This window comes from Emys orbicularis, chromosome 19 (genome assembly GCF_028017835.1).
Source record: "Emys orbicularis isolate rEmyOrb1 chromosome 19, rEmyOrb1.hap1, whole genome shotgun sequence".
NCBI lineage: Eukaryota > Metazoa > Chordata > Testudines > Emydidae > Emys > Emys orbicularis.
Window position 1 is genome coordinate 9,028,814 of NC_088701.1, and position 20,365 is coordinate 9,049,178.

General features: G+C 59.5%; 1 pseudogene; it reads right to left on the reverse strand.

Moving 5' to 3' along the window:
* Positions 1–54: 54 nt before the first annotated feature.
* LOC135891977 (syntaxin-binding protein 2-like) lies at positions 55–15,594 on the reverse strand (annotated as a pseudogene).
* Positions 15,595–20,365: the final 4,771 nt, after the last annotated feature.

A 20,365-nucleotide genomic window follows, 5' to 3' on the forward strand; every position in this document is an offset into this window, starting at 1 on the left:
TGGCCCGCTGCCGCTTTACACCTCAAGGGGCACTCGGGTTGCGGGGCTCCCGTCTCATTCCAGCTGGCCTGGGAAGAGCAGGTCTAACCCAAGCCACAGCCACACGTGGCCTGAGTGACCCACCCTGGCACGCGTGGTTGGGCTGCTGCGGCTGTCCCCAGGCGAGGCCTCTGTGACCCCCCAGGCTGGACACAGGCCCCGGGAAGCGGCTGGCTGGGAGACGCCCTGCGTGGCTGGGGGCGTGCCAGTCTGAGCAGTGCTATTCCCCCCCAGCCCCACAGGCCTGGGCCCCGCCTCCAGGAGCACCCCCTGCAGCAGCAGGCCTCCCAGAGCTGCGCCCTGCAGGCCTGTGGCGTTACCGTTCTTCAGGAAGATGTAGAGCAGGATGATGCGCGTCTTGCCTGCACGCTGGGGTCCAGCAGGACGGGCCGGATGATCTCCATCGGGTCCCTGATCACCTTCCCATCCACGTCCGTCCCCATGGCCAGGTCCTGGGGGGGAGGGGGGCGCACACACAAGGCCCAGGTCAGGCTGCTCCGCTTCCTCCTGCCCCACAGCAGGATGGGAGACGCAATAGCCCCACGACCCACAGGTCGCCTACCCCCTGTGCCAGGGCCCCCTCCTCCCTGGGGTCAGCTCCCCCTGGGGTGAGCAACGGGCCCCCAGGGAGTAACCCAAGCCCCATGTCCCCCTTCTGCACCCGCGGTGCTACATGGGGGGGCTGGCCCTGGCTCCAGCGAGCCTGCGGCTCTGAGACCCCTTTCTCCGGGCTGAGTCCATGAGCCAGACTCTGGCCCCCAGCCAGGCTCTGCCCACAGACCCACCTGCTCCATGCTGCACAGCTTCTCCACCGTCCCTTTGAAGTGCCGCATGCAGTGCTCGGCCAGGTTCAGGTGCGTGGAGTACTGCGGGGAGAGACCGGGACAGGGGGGAGTTTACTGCGGCACTGCATCACCGGCTGGTCCAGAGCACCCCCAGCCCCCAAGGAGGGCCCCTTGGCCAGAGGAGCAGCCCCAATCGGCTGTGTAAGCCGAGTATATAGGGATTGTTTTGCCCAGCACTGAAGTGCAGCCACCTCTGGGATGGAGTGGGGCAGCTGGAGGGGAGGATCAGGAGGAGGGAGCAGCTTCCAAATCAGCCCACGGCTTCTCTGTTAGTCAGCATGAGGTTGGGGGCTTGGAGACCAGCAGGTGTCGGGGTACCTGTGCCAGTGGCCAGGAGCTTTCTGTTGGCACGTGGCCCAGTGGCACCAGGAGTGGCTCCAACGGGCTGGTTTGGAAGCCCACCAAGGCCCTCTCCCGAGAGCTGCAGCAGCAAGGCGTGGGCGTTACCCAAGGGCTGCCATTGCTGCGGCTAACATGGCAGCTCTGGGCACTGACGGGCAGGCTGCTGCCCATGGTGCCACACAGCACCTGGGGGGGAAATGGCTCTGCTCGATGGGACAGGTCAGAAGCTCTCATCAGGCAGTAAAGCGGAGTGCCCCAGAGTGCCCTGCCCCCCAGAGAGTCCCTACTGTCCCTCACCAGCCCCACAGAGCACCCTGCCCCCCCATCAGCCCCACTGAATGCCCTGCCCCCCCCCACTAACAGCCCCAGCCCCGTTACCTTGTTCAGCTCTCTCTGGTACTCAGGCAGCTTCTTCAGGATCTGGGACAGGTCCTCGATGTCGGCCTGGAGGGAGGCGGTGGTGAGATCCCGGCCCCTCCCAGCACACAGAGCCCCCTGCAAGGCAGAGGCCTCGCCTGGGGACAGCCGCAGCAGCCCAACCACGCGTGCCAGGGTGGGTCACTCAGGCCACGTGTGGCTGTGGCTTGGGTTAGACCTGCTCTTCCCAGGCCAGCTGGAATGAGACGGGAGCCCCGCAACCCGAGTGCCCCTTGAGGTGTAAAGCGGCAGCGGGCCAGGGAGATGCCAGCATTGGCTCCCTGCAGCTCTCCCTGCAAGGCCCTGACCCTGCTTTCTGACCCCGCCCCATGGGCCTTTGCCCTCCCTCACCGTGGGGAGCTCCAGAGCTCTGGCTGCGGGGCAGGGGGCTCCACATACACCTCTTAGCCCTTTACAGGCAAACCCTGGGAGCAATTGGACAGCCCCGCCCCAACCCCTCCTAGGGCAGCAGGGCAGCCTCCCCTCCCCATCAGTGGCAGTGGGATGGGTCCCCCCGTCCCAGACTCCCCAATCGCTCCCCCTCCCAGCCCCCACCGCACCTCGTCCGTGGTCAGCCTCTTGCTCTCACAGAAGGTGTGCAGCAGCTCAGTCACCTTCCTGCAGCAGGGAGAGGGGTCAGGCTGGAGCCAGGCACTGCCTTAGAGGTAGGGGGTGCCCTCTCCTATGCTACAGGGGATGGAGCCCCCACCCCACGGGCACCACGGTTCTCTGCCTCGAGAGTCTCAGATGGGGCGGGGGGGGCTCTTCCCAAGTTACCCCAAGGCAGAGTTCAGTGCACCTCTGGGGGCTCCTGGTGCCCTGATGGGGGTGGGGCCTGGGGGCAGAGGCAGGCCCAGCAGGAGGTCAGTGAGGGACTCACTCAAGGGGCTGTGAGGTGCCTGGGGAGATCCTGGGATCGGGGGAAGACAGTGTCCAGGGGGATCCCCAAGAGGAGATGCAGACAGTTGCTCTGGAAGGGAGCGCTCAGGGGTCCTTTGGGGAGAGGGGCTGGGTCCAGGGGGTCTCAGCACTCAGAGAGGAGCATGTCTGAGGGACAGGCCCCAGCACTGGGTGGGAGGGGAAGGGGGAGTCCTGGCAGTGAGCAGGAGAGGGGTGTGTTGCTGGGGGGTGTCCTTGCACTGGGTGGGAGAGGAGTGTATCCAAGGGGGAGTGGGGTTCCAGCACTGGGTGGGAAGGGAAGGGGAGGGGTGTGTCCGAGGGGGCCCCAGGGTGGGGAGGGCTGTGTCTGAAGGGGAGGATGGGGGAAGTCCCGGCACTGGAAAAGAGGGGGGGTGTCAACGGGGTGGGCTGTCCTGGCACTGGGTGGGAGAGGTGTGTCCGAGGGGGAGGTCCTGGCAGTGGGCGGGGAGGAGAGGGCTGTGCCAAAGTGGGGGTAGGGGGTCCTGGCACTGGGCGGGGAGGGGAGAGGTGTACCGAAGGGGGGGGTAACGAGTCCCGGACTAGGCATTGGGTGGGGCACAAAGTGGTGTGTCCGGGGAGGGCGGGGGCGGATGGGTCCCGGCCCTGGGTGGGGCACGGAGGGGCATATCCGGGGTGATGGACGGGGCACAGAGGGGCGTGTCAGGGGCAGGGCTGAGCGCGCTCACTGGGAGACGTCAGCGATGTGCATGTGGCGTAGCTGCACCCAGAGTTCGTCATCTTCATCCAGCAGCGCCTCCTTCTCCCGCGAGTCGCTGGTGCCCGTTGTCTCGTACCTGCGGAGGGGGGATGGGGTCAGGCTGCGACACCCCTCCTCCGAGCGTGGGAGCTACAGAGCAGTGCCGGTGCCTGGGTCACATCCCCCCAGCCCGCCTGAGGAGGAGTGCGGGGCGCCCCCTGCTGGCAGCCAGGCCCTACCTGTAGGTGTTGTTCTCGATGCTGAGCAGGTCGTAGGCCATGGCCTGGAAGGTGAGCTCATGCAGCAGTGGGGACACCAGGTCGAAGCTCCGGTCCACGATCAACAGCTGAGAGCGGGCTTTGTCGGGGCCCTGGAGCAAAGGAGCGAGAGACCCGTCACCCCCTGCTCCGGCGGATGGTTCCTGGCCTGGCTTACACGGCACAATCCAATGGGCCCTGGTGGGCCTGAAACTTCACCACCCACCCTCTCTGTGGCCCAGCCCCCAACCCCAGGGGAAGCCAGGAGACACCCACCAAGCTAGCTGAGACGTGCCCTGGGGTCCCGCCCTGACCAGCAGGGAGAGCTCCCCACCCAGCTGCGCTGCAACGCCCCCTGCAGGGACGGGCCACCTGCCCCTCGTGCAAATAGCAATGGCCACTCCCCCAAGCACGCTCTCTGCTCGTGCCTCTCCACCAACGGGAGCATGCCCCTTACAAGGCAGCCCCCCGACTGCGCCCTGCCCCATATGCTGCGTGGGAAGGGGGGGAACTACACCAGAAGGCCCTGGGTAGTCTATCGTTAACCAACACCAGGCCCAGAGACTCTTTGATATAAGGTCCCAGAGGGGGACAATGGGACGTTATCCCGATGCCCCACCTTGCATCTGAGCTGGGACCCCATATGAGGCTTTAGCTCCCCACTCCCAGCCTGGGTGGCCCCCCCCAGCATCCAGCTGGACAGAGACCACTCAAATGGTCAGCATCTCAGACCCACATCATTAGGGGCTGGCCCAGCCCCCGCTCCCTGCCTGATCAGCATGCACTGCCCTCTTAGCACAGCAGGTGGCGATAGGAGACCAGCCCTGCGCTCCCATGGCAGACGGCTCTGAAACCGGCTCCAGCAGCTCCAGTGGAACCCAAGCCCACCCAGGAGCACCTCAGCAAGGGGCTGCGTCTGCTCTTTGCTGGGTAGCACAAACAGTCAGGGGGGCCGGGGACGTACAGCCCCTGACCCTTCCCCAACTGTCCCACCTCAGTACGTAGCCCGATTTTCAGCCACACTTGGTCTCCACAGCCTCTGGGTAAATGGGTTGAGGCTGACGGGGGAGCGCCTCTCTCAGAGGAGTATCTGGACCCCACCACTGTAGCACTATCATTGCTGCATCCTGCCCCCCCATGCACGTGGGGCTGGGCAGGGCTGTCACCCCATTGCAGAGGGGGATGGAGGCCCAGAGGGGCTGGGTGACTCACCCAAGGTCACACAGGAAGTCTGTGGCAAAGCAGGGACATGAACCCAGAACTGGCACCATCATTCCTCTCCAGCACTACCCAGCCTGGGGGGGTTGCTATGCCCAGCGCCCCTCCCGGACTCTGCTCACACCTTTGCTAGTTCAGCTCGGCTGGAGGGATCCCCGAGTGCAGATGGGGGCTGGCGTAACCACCAGGTCACCCCCCAGAACAGAGGGGCGCTTAGTGCACTGGTGAGTGCCACAGCACTGCCTGAGCCAGCTACCCCTCAGGGCTGGCAGCTGGGAAACATCAGGGCAAGAGGGACTACTGCAGACAAGGCCCCAGGGCGCCGTGACCGTGGGCTGGGTGGCTTTGGAGACCTGACTGCTAGAGGCCATGCTACAAGAGTCCCTGGGGTTCTGCGCCAGCTGGCAAGGCGGGGGCACACTGGACTGGCCAGCCGGGATTGTGCAGCATGGAGCCAGCACTGCATTGAGAGCAGGAGCTTGAGTCAGCCCTCCCGGCCCTGCGGTGGGCGTGCTGTCTGGACTCCTGGCTCCTATTCCTGCCTTTGCCACCTACTCCTGGCACGCTGCTCCATGCCTCAGTTTCCCCCGTGTAACATAGGGATAGTGCTGACACCTGTGACAGGGAGGCTTGGCAAGAGTCTCAGGAATATCCCTGGGGGGGCTCAGAGGAGCAGGGTGTGCACGGAGCAGGACTCTGCCCTCCCCAGCGCCGCTCTCAGCTCCTGAGAATAGCACAGATCAGACGGGGGCTGCAGGCTGGAGCCAGCTCTGCTGCAGCAAGTAGCTCCAGTGGTTAACAAGCATGCTGTCAATCCCTTCCCTGGGTAGATGGTTTGGGCAGCCAGGTGTGTGCCAGGCTCCCCTTTGGAGGCAGGCCTGTGCTGCCAGCTGTGAGTTACAGAGCGTCTGTGCCATGGCAGCCAGCTATCCCAGAGGGGGCCCCCCTGCCCGAGACTGGTATCATTATCCCCATTTTACAGATGGGGAAACTGAGGCACAAATAGGGGAGGTGACTTGCCCAAGGTCACCCAGCTGGGAATAGAACCTCGGTCTCCCGTCCCAGTCCAAGGCTCTAGCCACTAGACAACATTGCCTCGGTGGATGGGAAAGTAGAGAGGAAAGGTGCGCTCATGGATCCACAGGGTCGGTGCCAGGGCCCCAGCTGGGGAAGTCTCTGGGAGGAAGCCCTTTGCTGTGCCAGACCCCAACAGGTCTCTCTCTTCCTCCAGGACAAGCCATACGGCCTCCCACCTCCTGAGACCGAACCGCTGGGCTTCACCCCGTGAGCCCTGCCCAGCGAGTCCAGCTGAGACAGACCCTGGGACAAACCCGTCCACTCCGCAGGGCCCGATGCCACTCAGCCCGGGTGACAGGGCCACTCCCCCAGCGTTGTCAGAACAGTCGGGTTTCTTAGGCACCTGGACCCCAGCCCGGGCAGCCCAGCCCACTGAAGGTTAAAGCAAGAGGCCGTTCTCGTTAGCCCAGAGCCCGGCCGAGCTGCAGCGAAACCTGTTTTCAGGCTCCGGGTCTCTCGCTCAGGGCCTGTCTATATGTAAACCCCTGCAGCTGCGCCGCTTCAGTGACGCCGCCTTTCTCATACCCCCGAGCGAGGCAATTGCCTCCTGTAGACCAGGCCTCTTCAGTCTGACCTTGGTCAGTTCTCAGGCGAGAGCTCCCAGCTTCCCCCACTTATCCCCCAGCTCAAACCTTCCCAACCCTGTGTTCTCGAGCTGGGGCCCCTGCTCCGATTCCCTGCTGGGAGTGTCCAGCCAGGAGCCATTGGAGATGTCATGGTCTTTCTGGCCCCCAGGCTGATCTGGGTTGGATTCTCTTCATTTCACCAAGACAGGGATGTGACACCCCCCCACACCATGATTCTTACCTTCCCTGAGAGTCCTTCCCCCCACGCCCCACCAGAGAAGCCATGAAACATATAGGGGAAACTGAGGCACGCATCGGCTTCATAAAAGATATTACAAACATTCCCAGTTGGTCACAGGTGCACAGTCTCCCAGCAGCTCGGCAAAGGCTGGAAGCAAGAACAGAAGCAACAGGAGGGAGAGATCTGGGCAGGCCTTGGATTTTACATCACTTTGCTTCTCCTAGGGAGACAGGAGCCACTGGGTTTCCCATGCGAGAATCCAGGGCAGGGTGGGTTTGCAGCTCCCCTCTGCTGGGGGTGGGACGGGGACGGCAGGAGCTGGGTCAGGGCTGACTTGTGGCTAAGGCTCAGGAGAGCTGGGTTCTACTCCTGCTCTGACAGACTCCCTGCATGCCTCAGTTTCCCATCTGTAACACAGGCCCCCCTGCCTCCCCTGGGAGGCTGAATTCATTAGTGAGGTTCCGATACCACGGTGATGGGTGTAGGAGCACACACAGACAGGAGTGTCCAGGTGTGGAAGAGGCTCTGTGTGCAAAGCTTACTTCTGTGACCGAACTGCCCTGTTTATAAACAGAGATTGTGCTGGGCACACACTTCCCCAGTCGGTGCCTCGGTTTCCCCATCCATAGAGAGGGGATAAGGACACTGGCCTTTGTAGAGCACTTTGCGATCCGCCCACGGCCATTGTTAGAGAAGGGCTGGGGCCGTTAGTCCAACCACACAGGGAATGCTATTTTTCTCCCGAGCCCTCAGGATCTCCAAGGGGGTCTAGACCCCACCCCTCCCCCCGCCAGGATCTCCGAGCAGGTTCTAAATCACTCCTCCTTCCTTCTACTTCTCATGTACTCCCCCTCCCCTCGCAGCTCTGTCCCATGGTGAGGGCGTGGCCGGCACAGCTCGCTCACCTCTCCCATGCTGGGCTCGTATGTCTTGAACACCTTGAGTTTGGCCAGTACAGCATGCGCCAGGTGGAAGTTATCTTCATGGGCCCTGCAGCAAAGACAAACCCTGTGGGTAGAAACAGCTCCTCCCCCAGGGGCACACGCACTTCCTGTAGGAGATGACCAGGTAACCGTCTCCCTCTGGGCACACTCACTTCCTGTAGCGGATGGCTGGGTACCTCCCCATGGCACACTCACTTCCTATAAGGGATAACTGGGTACCCCTCCTCCCGGGCACACTCACTTCCTGTAGCGGATGGCCGAGTACCCCTCCCCCCGGGCACACTCACTTCCTGTAGCGGATGGCCGGGTACCCCTCCCCCCGGGCACACTCACTTCCTGTAGCGGATGGCCGGGTACCCCTCCCCCCGGGCACACTCACTTCCTGTAGCGGATGGCCGGGTACCCCTCCCCCCGGGCAAACTCACTTCCTGTAGCGGATGGCCAGGTACCCCTCCCCCGGGCACACTCACTTCCTGTAGCGGATGGCCGGGTACCCCTCCCCCCGGGCACACTCACTTCCTGTAGCGGATGGCCGGGTACCCCTCCCCCCGGGCAAACTCACTTCCTGTAGCGGATGGCCGGGTACCCCTCCCCCCGGGCACACTCACTTCCTGTAGCGGATGGCCGGGTACCCCTCCCCCCGGGCAAACTCACTTCCTGTAGCGGATGGCCGGGTACCCCTCCCCCCGGGCACACTCACTTCCTGTAGCGGATGGCCGGGTACCCCTCCCCCCGGGCACACTCACTTCCTGTAGCGGATGGCCGGGTACCCCTCCCCCCGGGCAAACTCACTTCCTGTAGCGGATGGCCGGGTACCACTCCCCCCGGGCACACTCACTTCCTGTAGCGGATGGCCGGGTACCCCTCCCCCCGGGCACACTCACTTCCTGTAGCGGATGGCTGGGTACCCCTCCCCCCGGGCACACTCACTTCCTGTAGCGGATGGCTGGATACTCCTCCAGGGTTTCACACAATGAAGCAATCTGCTCTGCCAGCATCTCCAGCTCCTTGTTCCTTTCCCAGGCGCAGCAGGGGCTGAACCAGTTGTGGAAACTCTGTGGCCTGTCCAGGGAGTACACCTGGGGGGCGGGGGGAGCAGAGGTCAGACCCTGGTGCCAACTGCTGGCAGTCAGGCCAGCTGTGCCCCATACCGCGCCCCTAAGATGCGCTGTTGGACCAGGCCAGCCTGGCGGAGCCGGAACGAGCCCCTAGTGAGGGAGAGATCCCTTTGCCAAAGCCACTCCTGTTGTGGTAGAGGGACAGCGGCCCAGAGATTCATGCACCAGCCTGGGATGAAGATGCCCCGGATTCAGGTCCTTACTGAGCTGCAGCGGTGTATCTCTGCCCTGGAGAAGTCAATGTTGGGGGAGGGGGCTTGGACATGCTTCTAGTCTGGCGAAAGCCCCAGCGTAGCCACAGGCAAACCCGGCATCAACGCGCGTCTGCCGCTGTCGCTTATTTCACTGGACGAACAGAACGAGCCATTGGGGAAAACGTGCTGCCCTGGGCTGGCGTCAAACCCAGGGCCCTAGAAGGGAAAGGTGTCCCCGCCCTGAGCCATGTGGAACACTAAGGTTGGGGTGTCATACGTCACCCATCTGCCCTGCGGCCCTGCTCCTCCAAAGCCCGGTCACCCCTTACCTGGCTCTCATAGGGCAGGAAGGCCATGTTGATCTCCTTGAGGATTTTGATGGCCTTGGTGATCCGTGACTTCCGCAGCTTGTTGAACAGAGGGTCAGGACAGGCTGCAAGGCAAAGGCAGTGGGTGGGGGTGACAGGCACAGGGCTCAGGACCACCAGCACAGCGCCAGCCCCCACGGACAGGGCCAGGACGGGCACAGCAGGGGCAGTAGTGCTGCACACCTGTGGGGAACCTGGGCAGATCAGCAGGGCCACACAGGAGTCAACTATGAGTCCAACCCCCCTGAACCAGAGTCACGCCAGGTTCTCGGCTTCTGCAGCATCAGCAGCGAGGAGGGCGGGGGCACAATCTCTCCTACGCAGTCCCTTTCTCACACCCTGCCCTCAGCCCACCACAGGGGGAAGTGACTGGAGTGTACAACTCAGGATGATGCACAAGGAGGAACAGGGACTTGGGCTGTAATGGGGAGAAGCAGATGTGACCTTGACACACTGGGTATTCTGGGTATACCATTCCCACACCCCAGTTGGGACTGATGGAGCAATGCATGCTGGGAATGGTAGCCAGAGGCCGCCTTTCTGGGCGCACCCTGCAGGTGTCTGTGAGCCGTGCTGGCTGGAGGCAGGCCCATGGGGGAGAAGGGGGGGGAAGGGATCGGTGGGGTCGTTCGGTCTGGCCTGCTGGGTCTGCATCCCCCTGCTTGTTGAACAGAGGGTCAGGACAGGCTGCAAGGCAAAGGCAGTGGGTGGGGGTGACAGGCACAGGGCTCAGGACCACCAGCACAGCGCCAGCCCCCACGGACAGGGCCAGGACGGGCACAGCAGGGGCAGTAGTGCTGCACACCTGTGGGGAACCTGGGCAGATCAGCAGGGCCACACAGGAGTCAACTATGAGTCCAACCCCCCTGAACCAGAGTCACGCCAGGTTCTCGGCTTCTGCAGCATCAGCAGCGAGGAGGGCGGGGGCACAATCTCTCCTACGCAGTCCCTTTCTCACACCCTGCCCTCAGCCCACCACAGGGGGAAGTGACTGGAGTGTACAACTCAGGATGATGCACAAGGAGGAACAGGGACTTGGGCTGTAATGGGGAGAAGCAGATGTGACCTTGACACACTGGGTATTCTGGGTATACCATTCCCACACCCCAGTTGGGACTGATGGAGCAATGCATGCTGGGAATGGTAGCCAGAGGCCGCCTTTCTGGGCGCACCCTGCAGGTGTCTGTGAGCCGTGCTGGCTGGAGGCAGGCCCATGGGGGAGAAGGGGGGGGAAGGGATCGGTGGGGTCGTTCGGTCTGGCCTGCTGGGTCTGCATCCCCCTGCAGGAGGGCAGAGCGTAATCAGGGTGCTGCGCATTGGCCTGCTGGCAGAGAGAGACCCCCCCACCCCCAGGCTCCAGTGTGCCGCTGGCCAGGCTCCCGGCAGGGGGATTCCCCGCCCCAGATACTCACGGCTGAGGAAGAAGACGTGAGCTGCCTTGTAGGTGAAGGTGGGGGTGCCCTGGAAGTCATCGATCAGAGCCTGCACCGACTGCAAAGGGGGGAGAGGAGGGGTTGTCAGCACCAGCCGAGGCCCCTCCCTGCTGCCCGAAGGGCCCAGCCCATGCTCAGCCCCTGGGGACTCAGGGCCCAGCATGATGCCATCGGGAGGTGGGCTGGTTTTCACCCCCCTGCCCCTGGTCTCCCTCCACTGGCCTCCCTGCTGCAGACGCAGGAGCCTCCTCCCCCACAGCCCCTGCTACCTGAGCCTCTGCCTCAGCGATTCTCCTTCACTTTGAGTCTCAGCTGAGGACTTAGGGTGACCAGATGTCCCGATTTTATAGGGACAGTCGCAATATTTAGTTTTTTTCCCTTCTATAGGCTCCTGTTACCCCCCAACACCTGTCCCGGTTTTTCACACTTGCTATCTGGTCAGCCTAGCTGAGGTTGCCTCTCTCCGCCTGCTGCACCTTCCCATCCAACCCCCACGGGACTGCACTGCGGAGAGGTCTGGGGGACAGTCTGTGCCTCACGTGGCAAAGAACACGAAGCCCAGCTCCGGGGAAACAGCCTCTTGGGGAGCCCCTACTGGCCCCATTCCCATCCTGACCTTGTGCTGCGCATCCCCCCGGACAGCGTCACCTCCAGGCTGCACTAGGTGCTGCCCCGGGGTCTCCCCTGCTCCCCATCCAGCTGCCCCAGGCCCGAGCTCCTACCTTCTCCACAGGGCTGAGCAGGTAGATGGCCTCCAGGCTGGGGATTGGCTCCCGGCGCTTGTTAATATCTTCCACAACTAGGAGAGAGCAGACATTGGGCGCAGGTCAGTGTGTCCTAGCCACCCGCCCCAGCCGCTCTCCACCGGGATGGGCGGAGGGGAAGCCAAGGGGAACAGGGATGTTCGCTGGCAGCAGGCTGAGGGGTTCCACAGGCTACAATGCAGCAGCAGCTTTGATGTGGGGCCATGGGCTGCGATGCTGCCCCAGTACAGAGCAGGGAGGAAACGTCCCTCTGTACTGTGCTGGGGACAGCCCCCTAGAGCGCTGGCTCAGCTCTGTGCCCCTCAAGCCCAGGGCTCCTCCACCCTGGAGCAGGGAGCCAGCATTCCCCCTCCTCTGCCAGGACCCTGCCCACAGCATGGGGGAGGAGCAGCGAGGAGTTAACGGGAGTCTGAGAAAAGCGGTGAAGAGGCTCCAGGGGCTGAAAGCGCCGGGCTAAGGGAACTAGATCTGGCTGGGAAGGTACCAATAGCAAGGAGGGCATCTAGGGGGCTGCAAAGGGGGAAAACTAGATGCAAATGTGAATGTAGACAAGTCAACTCCCCGACTGTGAGGTGTATCCAAGGGGGAGGGGAGCCCTGGTGGGGGGAGCAGACGGGAGGGAGGGGCCACTCACGTGTGATGCCTTCGTCCACGATGTCGGACATCTTGCAGCATGACGAAAGGATGCGCGTGCTGGGGTGGTCCATGATCAGCACCTGGGGTAGCGAGAGGGGAGCGTGCCGCTTCGGACGAGCTAGTCACTGCCCTGAGCCCAGCCGCCCACCATCATCATCCACGGCACAGCCAAGGGAGCAGAGCGACTGCTAACGGCAGAGCCGACGGCTCCTGGCCCAGCCCTTCCACAGCAGAGCGGCAGGGCCGTTACCAAGCCTGCACTTGGCTGAGCTGACCGTGCTAAGGACTGCGTGAGGAGCGACAAGGAGAGCGGCTCCGAGCAGAGTGGCTGGTACGAGATGTCGGAGACAAACCTGGGACACCCGGCCGTTCCGAATGGTTCCATCCTCCTAGACCGGAGGAGATCAGCCTCTTGGCCCAGGTGACAGGGTGAGTGCAAGAGGCAGGGACAGAACCCAGGAGTCCTAGCTCCCAGTGCCCTCCTCTGATCCACCAGATACCCGCTCCCCAGCCCTCGGACAGAACCAGGATCAGGGCACAGAGGAATGGAACGAGGGGAGTCTCCGTGTTCCCCTAGGAAAGCCCTGTAGGCCATCGGCCCAACATCTCTACTGCCTTCCTGCCGTGCCGAATGAACCCATTGCTCCGTGCAGCCCAGCATCCTGCTGCACCAGATTCAGCCACTGGGAAACCTAGTCCCCTGTGCTCCCTCTGCCGCACCGGCCAAGCCCACTGCTCCACACACCCCAGCCCAGTCCATGCCGGGGGCTCAATAACCTGCCTGCCCAATGGTGCATGCTGCCCCCATGCTTGGTGCTTTCCTGCTCCTCCTCCCACCCAGGCTGGCTCACTGGGCCCAGTGGTCTGATCCGGTGTGTGTGGGGGGAGATATGGGGCTAGCTGGACCAGCTGGGTCTTATCCAGCACAGCGGGAATGCAGACATACCCAAGCCTAGCTGGGGGCGGATGATCGGCTAGACAGAGCAGGGATCTGATCCAGCCTGGAAAACCTCAGGGTCCTAATGAATCCCAAGAAGCTGGAGGGGAAGGAGCACGATATATGGATACAGCATATCCCCAGGGGGACACCAGGGCAGCAGGCCCGGCCTGCTTACCTTCCATTCTCCTTCCTTCTTCACGCTGCGAAAGACAACGCTGAGGATCTCTGCGAGGGAAAGAGATGGGGATTAGTGGTGGGGATTGGATGGGACGGCTGTGCCCTGAGCCAGGACCCACTGGCTGGTGGAAGGACCCCTTGGGGAAGTGGCTCAGAGGCTGCTCTCAGTCCAGCTAGTGATGTGCTCCTAGCAGAGCCCCCAGTCAGCGATCGTGGTGGGGTGGCAGGCTAGATGGGCCATGGCTCTGATCCCCCTTCCTTTCTGCCAGGCTGGATACGAGCGCAGCTGAACTAAGGATCTGGCCCCGTGCAGCAAGAGAACAGATCCTGTCCAGCACCTCTTGACTGGAGGGGATCCAGGGACCCTCTACTGTGTGTGGGGGACGACAACACGACAAAGACTTCGAATCCTGAGTCCTGCACAAAGAACCCCTCCAAGGCATGCCCCGCTCAGGGAACTGCCGGCCTGTCTCCTGGGCACCTTCCACGGCCAAGCTAAGCAATTAGATAGTCAGCTCTTCGGGCCAAGCACCATCTTTTTGTTATGCCCAGCAGAATGGTACCCTGACCCATGACTGGCACTCCTGGGTGCTACCGTAATACACCTAATAAATAATGTACAGCACCCAGCACAATGGGGTCCTGGCCCACGACTGGTGCTCCTGGGAACTACCGTAATACACCTAATGAATAATGTACAGCACCCAGCACAATGGGGCCTTGGTCCATGACTTGGGCTCCTGGGTCCTACCGTAATACAGGCATTTCAACCCTGAACTGCAGCTACGGCCCCCCACACCAGCCCTGGGCTGCCCCCACCAGCTGTGCCAGTGCCCCTCACTACTGACTGGAGCCCCCTGCTACCCCAGCCCTGGGCTCCCTCCCATTCCCAGCTCTGCCAGTGCCCCTCACTCCTGTCTGCAGCCCCCTGCTATCCCAGCCCTGGTCTGTCCCCCACCAGCTCTGCCAGTGCTCCTCACTCTTCAACCGCAGCTATTCCAGTCCTGGGTTCCCCATCTCACAGCTCTGCAGATGCCCCTCATTCCTGTCCTCAGCCCCCGCAATCCCAGCCCTTGGATCCCACCCACTCCCAGCTCCGCCAGTGCCCTCTACTGCAGCCCCCTGCTATGCCAGCCCTGGTCTGTCCCCACCAGCTCTGCCAGAGCTCCTCACTCCTGACCTGCAGCTATTCCAGTCCTGGGTTCTCCCCCCCCCACCTCACGGCTCTGCAGATGCCCCTCACTCCTGACCTGCAGCCCCCTGCTATTCCTGTTCAGAGACCCCTCTTGAACCGGGGCAGTATGGCCCAGCCCAAGTATTCAAAAGTCACGTGTCAGGCCCTCCTAATTGTGTGATTTACTGAGGAAAAACTAAGAGAAGAGCTAAGGGTTATTAGCACCACCGGCGGTCCTGACCTGTGGGCCACTTTTGCTCTGTCCCAGTTCTGGGGGCAACCATGGAACATCTGAACTGAATCCACTTTCCAAGGGTCTTTTAAACCCCAGGCCTGTGGTCTGGATATAGCCACAGGCCCCGTCCACTGCAGCTGGGGCTGGAGATTCAGAGTGGCTTGGGCTTCTGAAGTAACACAGCCCACACAGCGGGTCAGGGTGTTGCCAGAAGATAATGACTAACACATAGCAACTAACACCTCAGAGTCCAGCATGCACAAGGCAGTGGAGGCCATGCTGATCAGGTGTAAGGCTTTAACTTGTTCTCTCCTACATTACAGCTATAGCCTATGCCAGCTCTGCGTTGTGGCCGGGCAGAAGCGTACTGCTTCACTACGGTACAAAGTGGCTATGACGTCATTTTTCTCCTCGTGTGCAGCTGTTACCCGTTCTGACAGGCTGTTTATAACGCTAAGTTTACTAGTTTTCGGAGGTGGTTGGGGGAGGAGAGGGGGTGCAAGGTGGAAGTTTCGCCTAGGGCGCAAAATATCCTTGCACCGGCCCTGGCAGGAGTCACCCCGATGGAAAGAGATGACGATGATTCCCCCCAAAGTGCAGCTCCTATGGGAGGGGGCAGCCCTTGGGGGTGGGGCAGACACCCTCCTGGTGTGTGACAGGCAGGCAGGGGGAGGAGGAGCTCTCTGCTCTGACTGGTTTCAGAGTAGCAGCCGTGTTAGTCTGTACCCCACGAAAGCTTATGCTCTAATAAACTTGTTAGTCTCTAAGGTGCCACAAGTACTCCTGTTCTTTCTGCTCTGACTGACTCCTAATCCTCCCCGAGGGTGCGACACCCCCATAAGCGCCCCGCCCTGCCCTCCCCGGGCCCCCCAACTGGGGGTCCTGTTCCCCCAGACCCACACCCGACTGGATTCTGCCCCCGACCGGGCTCAGACCCCCCAGCTCTGCACTCACTCTCGCGCACCACCGCCTTCAGCCCGGATGGGGTCATCTCTGCCTTCTCTCACGCACCTTCGAGTCCTGTGGATGGAAGTGGGACTCAGCTGTGTGCGGGGCAGGGCTGGAGTCAGGACTCCTGGGTTCTGCCCCTGCTCTGCTCCTACCCTTGTGCGCGCCCTGGCTTCTCCCTGCCGTGCTCTGGGGAGTGTCTGTGACGCTGGGCGACGGCCACTAGTGACACTGATGGAGGGGCCCAGTTCCCTCTAGTGTCACTGATGGATGGGCCCAGCCCCCCCAGTGACTGATTTGAGTATAAAGCAACTGGGGTGCTGGTGGGTCGATGTCTGCAAGGCTGATGACGGCCGAGCGCCGCAGCCCCCCACTTCTGGCGCTGCGGGGGCTGTGCCTGGGCACCCATGGGCCTGCGCCTGGTGACAGGGCCACGCAGGTCCCCGCTGATCCCCCACCCGGTCACGTGGGGCGCAGAGGAAGGCGGGGCCCCCTTGCAGGGTTAAAGCGAGGACTGGGTTGGGGTAGTAGGGCCTCAACCCACTCCGGTTAGGGCCCCCCACCGAGCTGAAAGTCCCCCCCAACCGGTGCCCCCCCCCTAGCAGTGCCCCTTGCCCCCCCGAGTCAAGTCTCTTGCCCACCTCCACCCAGCCCCCCCCCGCCCCAGCCAGGCTCCTCAGCCCCCCTCCACTCAGCCCCCGCAGCCAGGCCCCCCAACCAGGCCCCGTGTTGTACCCAGGAGCAGGAACGTCTCCTTCCCTCGCTCTTCACTTCGACCAGAACGTGCTGGGACGGCCTGAGCTGTGCACACACAGTCACTGGGACGGACTGTACCACTCGGCAGGGAGCTCAGTCCCTTTCCGCATTTAGTGGCGGGAAAATATGGTACAGTCCCAGCAAGGGTGGAAAACAGTCTGAGGTAAAATTGTCCTTGGAGTGGCCAATGGCAGGAAAAACCAGTTGGATCCAGTTATGACTGGGCCATGATAACAGTAAACAGCAAGATGGCGGTCACAAGATGGCAGTTCAGACGCCATCTTGGATTGCTGCTATATCTGTACAAACTACACATTGAATTTAATATACACATATTTTAACAGACTATAATCCTATACCAAAACACACACAGCAGTATATAGAGCAGTATAAACAAGTCATTGTCTGTATGTAATTTTAGTTTGTACTGACTTCACTAATGCTTTTTATGTAGCCTGTTGATGTACCCCCTGGAAGACCTCTGCGTACCCCCAGGGGCACACGTAACCCTGGTTGAGAACCACTGGATTAGAGAAACGGGGGGAGGGGGTCCTAGAAATCAGGACTCCTGGGTTCAATCCTGACTGCAAGCGGAGTGGGGTCTAATGGTTGGAGCAGAGAGCTGAAAGTTAGGATTCCTGGGTTCTAGTCCAGGCTATGCAATTGATTCATTCTGTGACATGGTTCGTTCTGCCTTGTCTGCTTGTGACATGTGGAGCGCAGAGACCTGCCCCAGCCCTTCCCTTCTGGCTGGGTGGTGCAGTAATTAATGGCCATAGAGCCTGGGCTCCAAGATCCTGGAGCAAAGCGTCCTGGAGAAGGAATTTGTTCCCCAGGCTTGACTGGATCCCTGCCCCATCCCTCCTCCATCAATCAGAACAAATCCCTCATGGCAGAGCTGTTGTCTGGTTACCCGCAGTGCAGACCCAATCTATTGTGTCCTGGCTGCTGTTCAGCTCAGGTTAACAGCATGTTCTGTTTCTGTAAACTCCCCCAGAGCTTTCGAATGGAAGTGAGAGTCTTCTTCACATCCTGCTCTAAACAGTGAGTTGTGTCGCTCTGTGGCTGTTCACTCTACCTCCCCACCCAGAGATGGCATCATTTCAGTGCCAGGTGAGTGATCCCTGTATAGTGTTGCTGTGTTACTACACTACTGCTGCGCTCCACCCCAGAGGTATCTGCATTTCAGTGCTGGGCAGGCAATCCCTGTGCAGTGTTGCTGTGTGTTGTTATGCAGCTACTGCGCTCCACCCCAGAAGTGGCTGCAATTCAGTACAGGGTGAAAGAAAGTCCATGTCTCATTTTGCCCGGGGGGGGGGTTAAAGAGCCCCCCAACCCCTCACCTGCACCCCAGCTCCTAGGAGGGGTTATAAAGCCCCCCCAAGGCTGGAGAGTTACAGCCCTTGCCCTTAGCCCGGCGGTTCTATAGGTAGAGCCCCCAGAGCTTGCCCCCCCATCACTCCCCGGGCTCGAGCCGCTAGCGGGGTCTCTCTCCCCCTTCCTGAGAGCCTCACGTGGCCCCACAGCAAGCGGGTTCGGCCTCCGACTCACCGTGCAGCTGCCTCCCATTGGACCCCAGGCTGGCCTCCCCCCACATTCCCATAGGGCAAGACGAGTGGGGGTGGGGCAGAGCAGCTGTCAGGGAGTCCTGCCCCCAACCCCCTCAGGGGCTAGAACTAGAGCCGGAACCAGCTACTGGCTGGGGCTCGAGCTGCCGCTTCAGCACCTAGCTCCCCCCACCCCATCACCCAGGGCGGGGATCCGGGGCTACAGCCTGGCCCAGCGCAGCAACCGTCCATGGGCCACTCTGCCCTCAACGGCCGCCCCCCAGGAGGTGCAGCCGCCCCCCCAGCAGCGCAAGGCAGCAGAGACCTTTCTTCCTAACACCCCCGCCCGCCCACCCACACACACGCCGAGGAACACATGGTAGTTTCAACAGCCACTTTATTAAACGTTACAAAGGCCAACACAGTGCAGGGACACACGCCTCCCTGGTGACATACATTTAGAAACCTCTGACAATGTAGGAACTAGTACAGAGAGTTGATATTTCTTTAAAAGCTGCAGCATAAACATAATAGTAAAAAGTTTCTTAATTGTGAGTAAATAAGATTACATTTTTGTACAGTTAGCTTTGTTACTGGTCCATGGTGCATTCATACAGTAGAGTTATTTTTCTAGAGACTTTGTACATTTGAAGAAGTCACTGCAGTGATAAAGATAGAGCAGAAATTAAAATACTTCAGTAGGCACAGAAATCCTTGCCTTTCTCTCTCTCTTCATCCTCAACGAAACAGGCAAGGCCTTAGATAGTTAATTATAAGCCAACAGAGCAACTTTCCACAACACTCACTACCAAAAAGCATCTTGTACTTTGGGGTAAAGAGGCCAATATTTCTTGCTAGGTGTTTAGAGGGCAGATCCACCATTGGGCTTAGCCACCCTCTGAGCGCTCTGTCACATCTTTCTGGTAGTTGTCGCTCCAGAGTCTAGCTCATTTTTTGTGATAACAGCCAAAGCAACATCCAACACTCAAAGAAGTAGGCTATGTCGATTAGGTTTGTGAATCAATTTCACAGTGTAGCTACTTGCAAATCTACCCCAAAAAGTAAGGGAGGAAAAAAGAGACGAGAAAGGAAAAACTATACAGAGGAAGTAGAAACAAGGACTGGAAGGAAATTAGAAACCGACAGATTAGAGGGTACACACAGTGGTGACTCTGTGTGAAGCACCAAGTTATTTCTTTCCCTCCTCATAGAGAGCAGTCACCCATACCTAAAAAGTTTGTCGGTAAGAGGGAAGAGGCAACGGCGTTTGTTACCAGCCTTTCCTGAAGTCCTAAGGGAACACTCACTCAGGGGACTAGATTAGAGGGAAGATAATTTGTGAAGTAATGCAAACAGATTACATATAAATATATATAAAATTTTAAACTACATTTGGCACTGATTCTACTCTGGAAACATCTTGCTGGCTTGGAGAGAAAAGTTTTCACTGATCTACTTTTTGGCAAAAGACAAAAACCTCAAACAAAACCAACTTTGGTAAGTGTCTACATTACAAACACTAAACGTTTTTAAAGGTACTCTTTCAGATTAAACTGACACCAAAAAGTGACAGACTGTCTTTTGAAGAGAATGTAAACAACTTATAGAGAAGTGTTTAATCACAAATACCACAAAGCAGCACTAACGGTTCAGTGCTCAAATATTTAGAACTTCAATAATAGAATTTAACTGCATATTCTTAAAACAGTAGTGAATGACAAGTAGTGTTTACAAGGGTGGCAGGCTCTTCCACAACTAGTCAGAAGGCATTAATGACAGGAGTACTTGTGGCACCTTAGAGACTAACAAATTTATTAGAGCATAAGCTTTCGTGGGCTACAACCCACTTCTTCGGATGCATATAAGGCATTAATGGAGTAAGGCAAGGCAGGGAAAGTCTGTTCAAATGGCAGACGTGTTAAGAGTTTCTTCCAAGAAGGCACAAATTTAAGATTTGGTTCCCATCCCATTAGTAGTGTGTCAGAAGAGACACCTTTAAATTGGGGCATGAAGGAGACAGCGAAGAGGACAGATACCCAAACATACTCTTCACATTTATGTAGAACGCAGTACTCACTGGCAACAATACATTGCTTCTAGATTCTGAAATGCAAACATGAAATCCTCTTCACCAGCTCATACTCAAGATTACCAAGGCACTGTGCAAGTTGTGGGCTGTGCTTATTAGTCTTTTAAAATTAGGAGTGTAACTTTTAAATAAAGGCACATTTCCTATAAATGAGAGAAAGTTATCACATGACTAATCAAAATAATTTTGCTTTATACATCAGTAGGTGAGAGCTTGAGAATACAGCAGGTTTGAAGGAGAGAGATGGCTTCTGCTGGTTTGCATTTCTTCTTGTAACGCATGAGGACACACTCCAGACTATAACAGAAAAATAAGGATTGGAAAAACGACAGTCCTCTTCCCCCCACATCAAAGAGGCATAAAACAACCCTGCAACTTAAAGACTTGAGCTACGGAACACTCAAAATATTCAACAAAAGGAA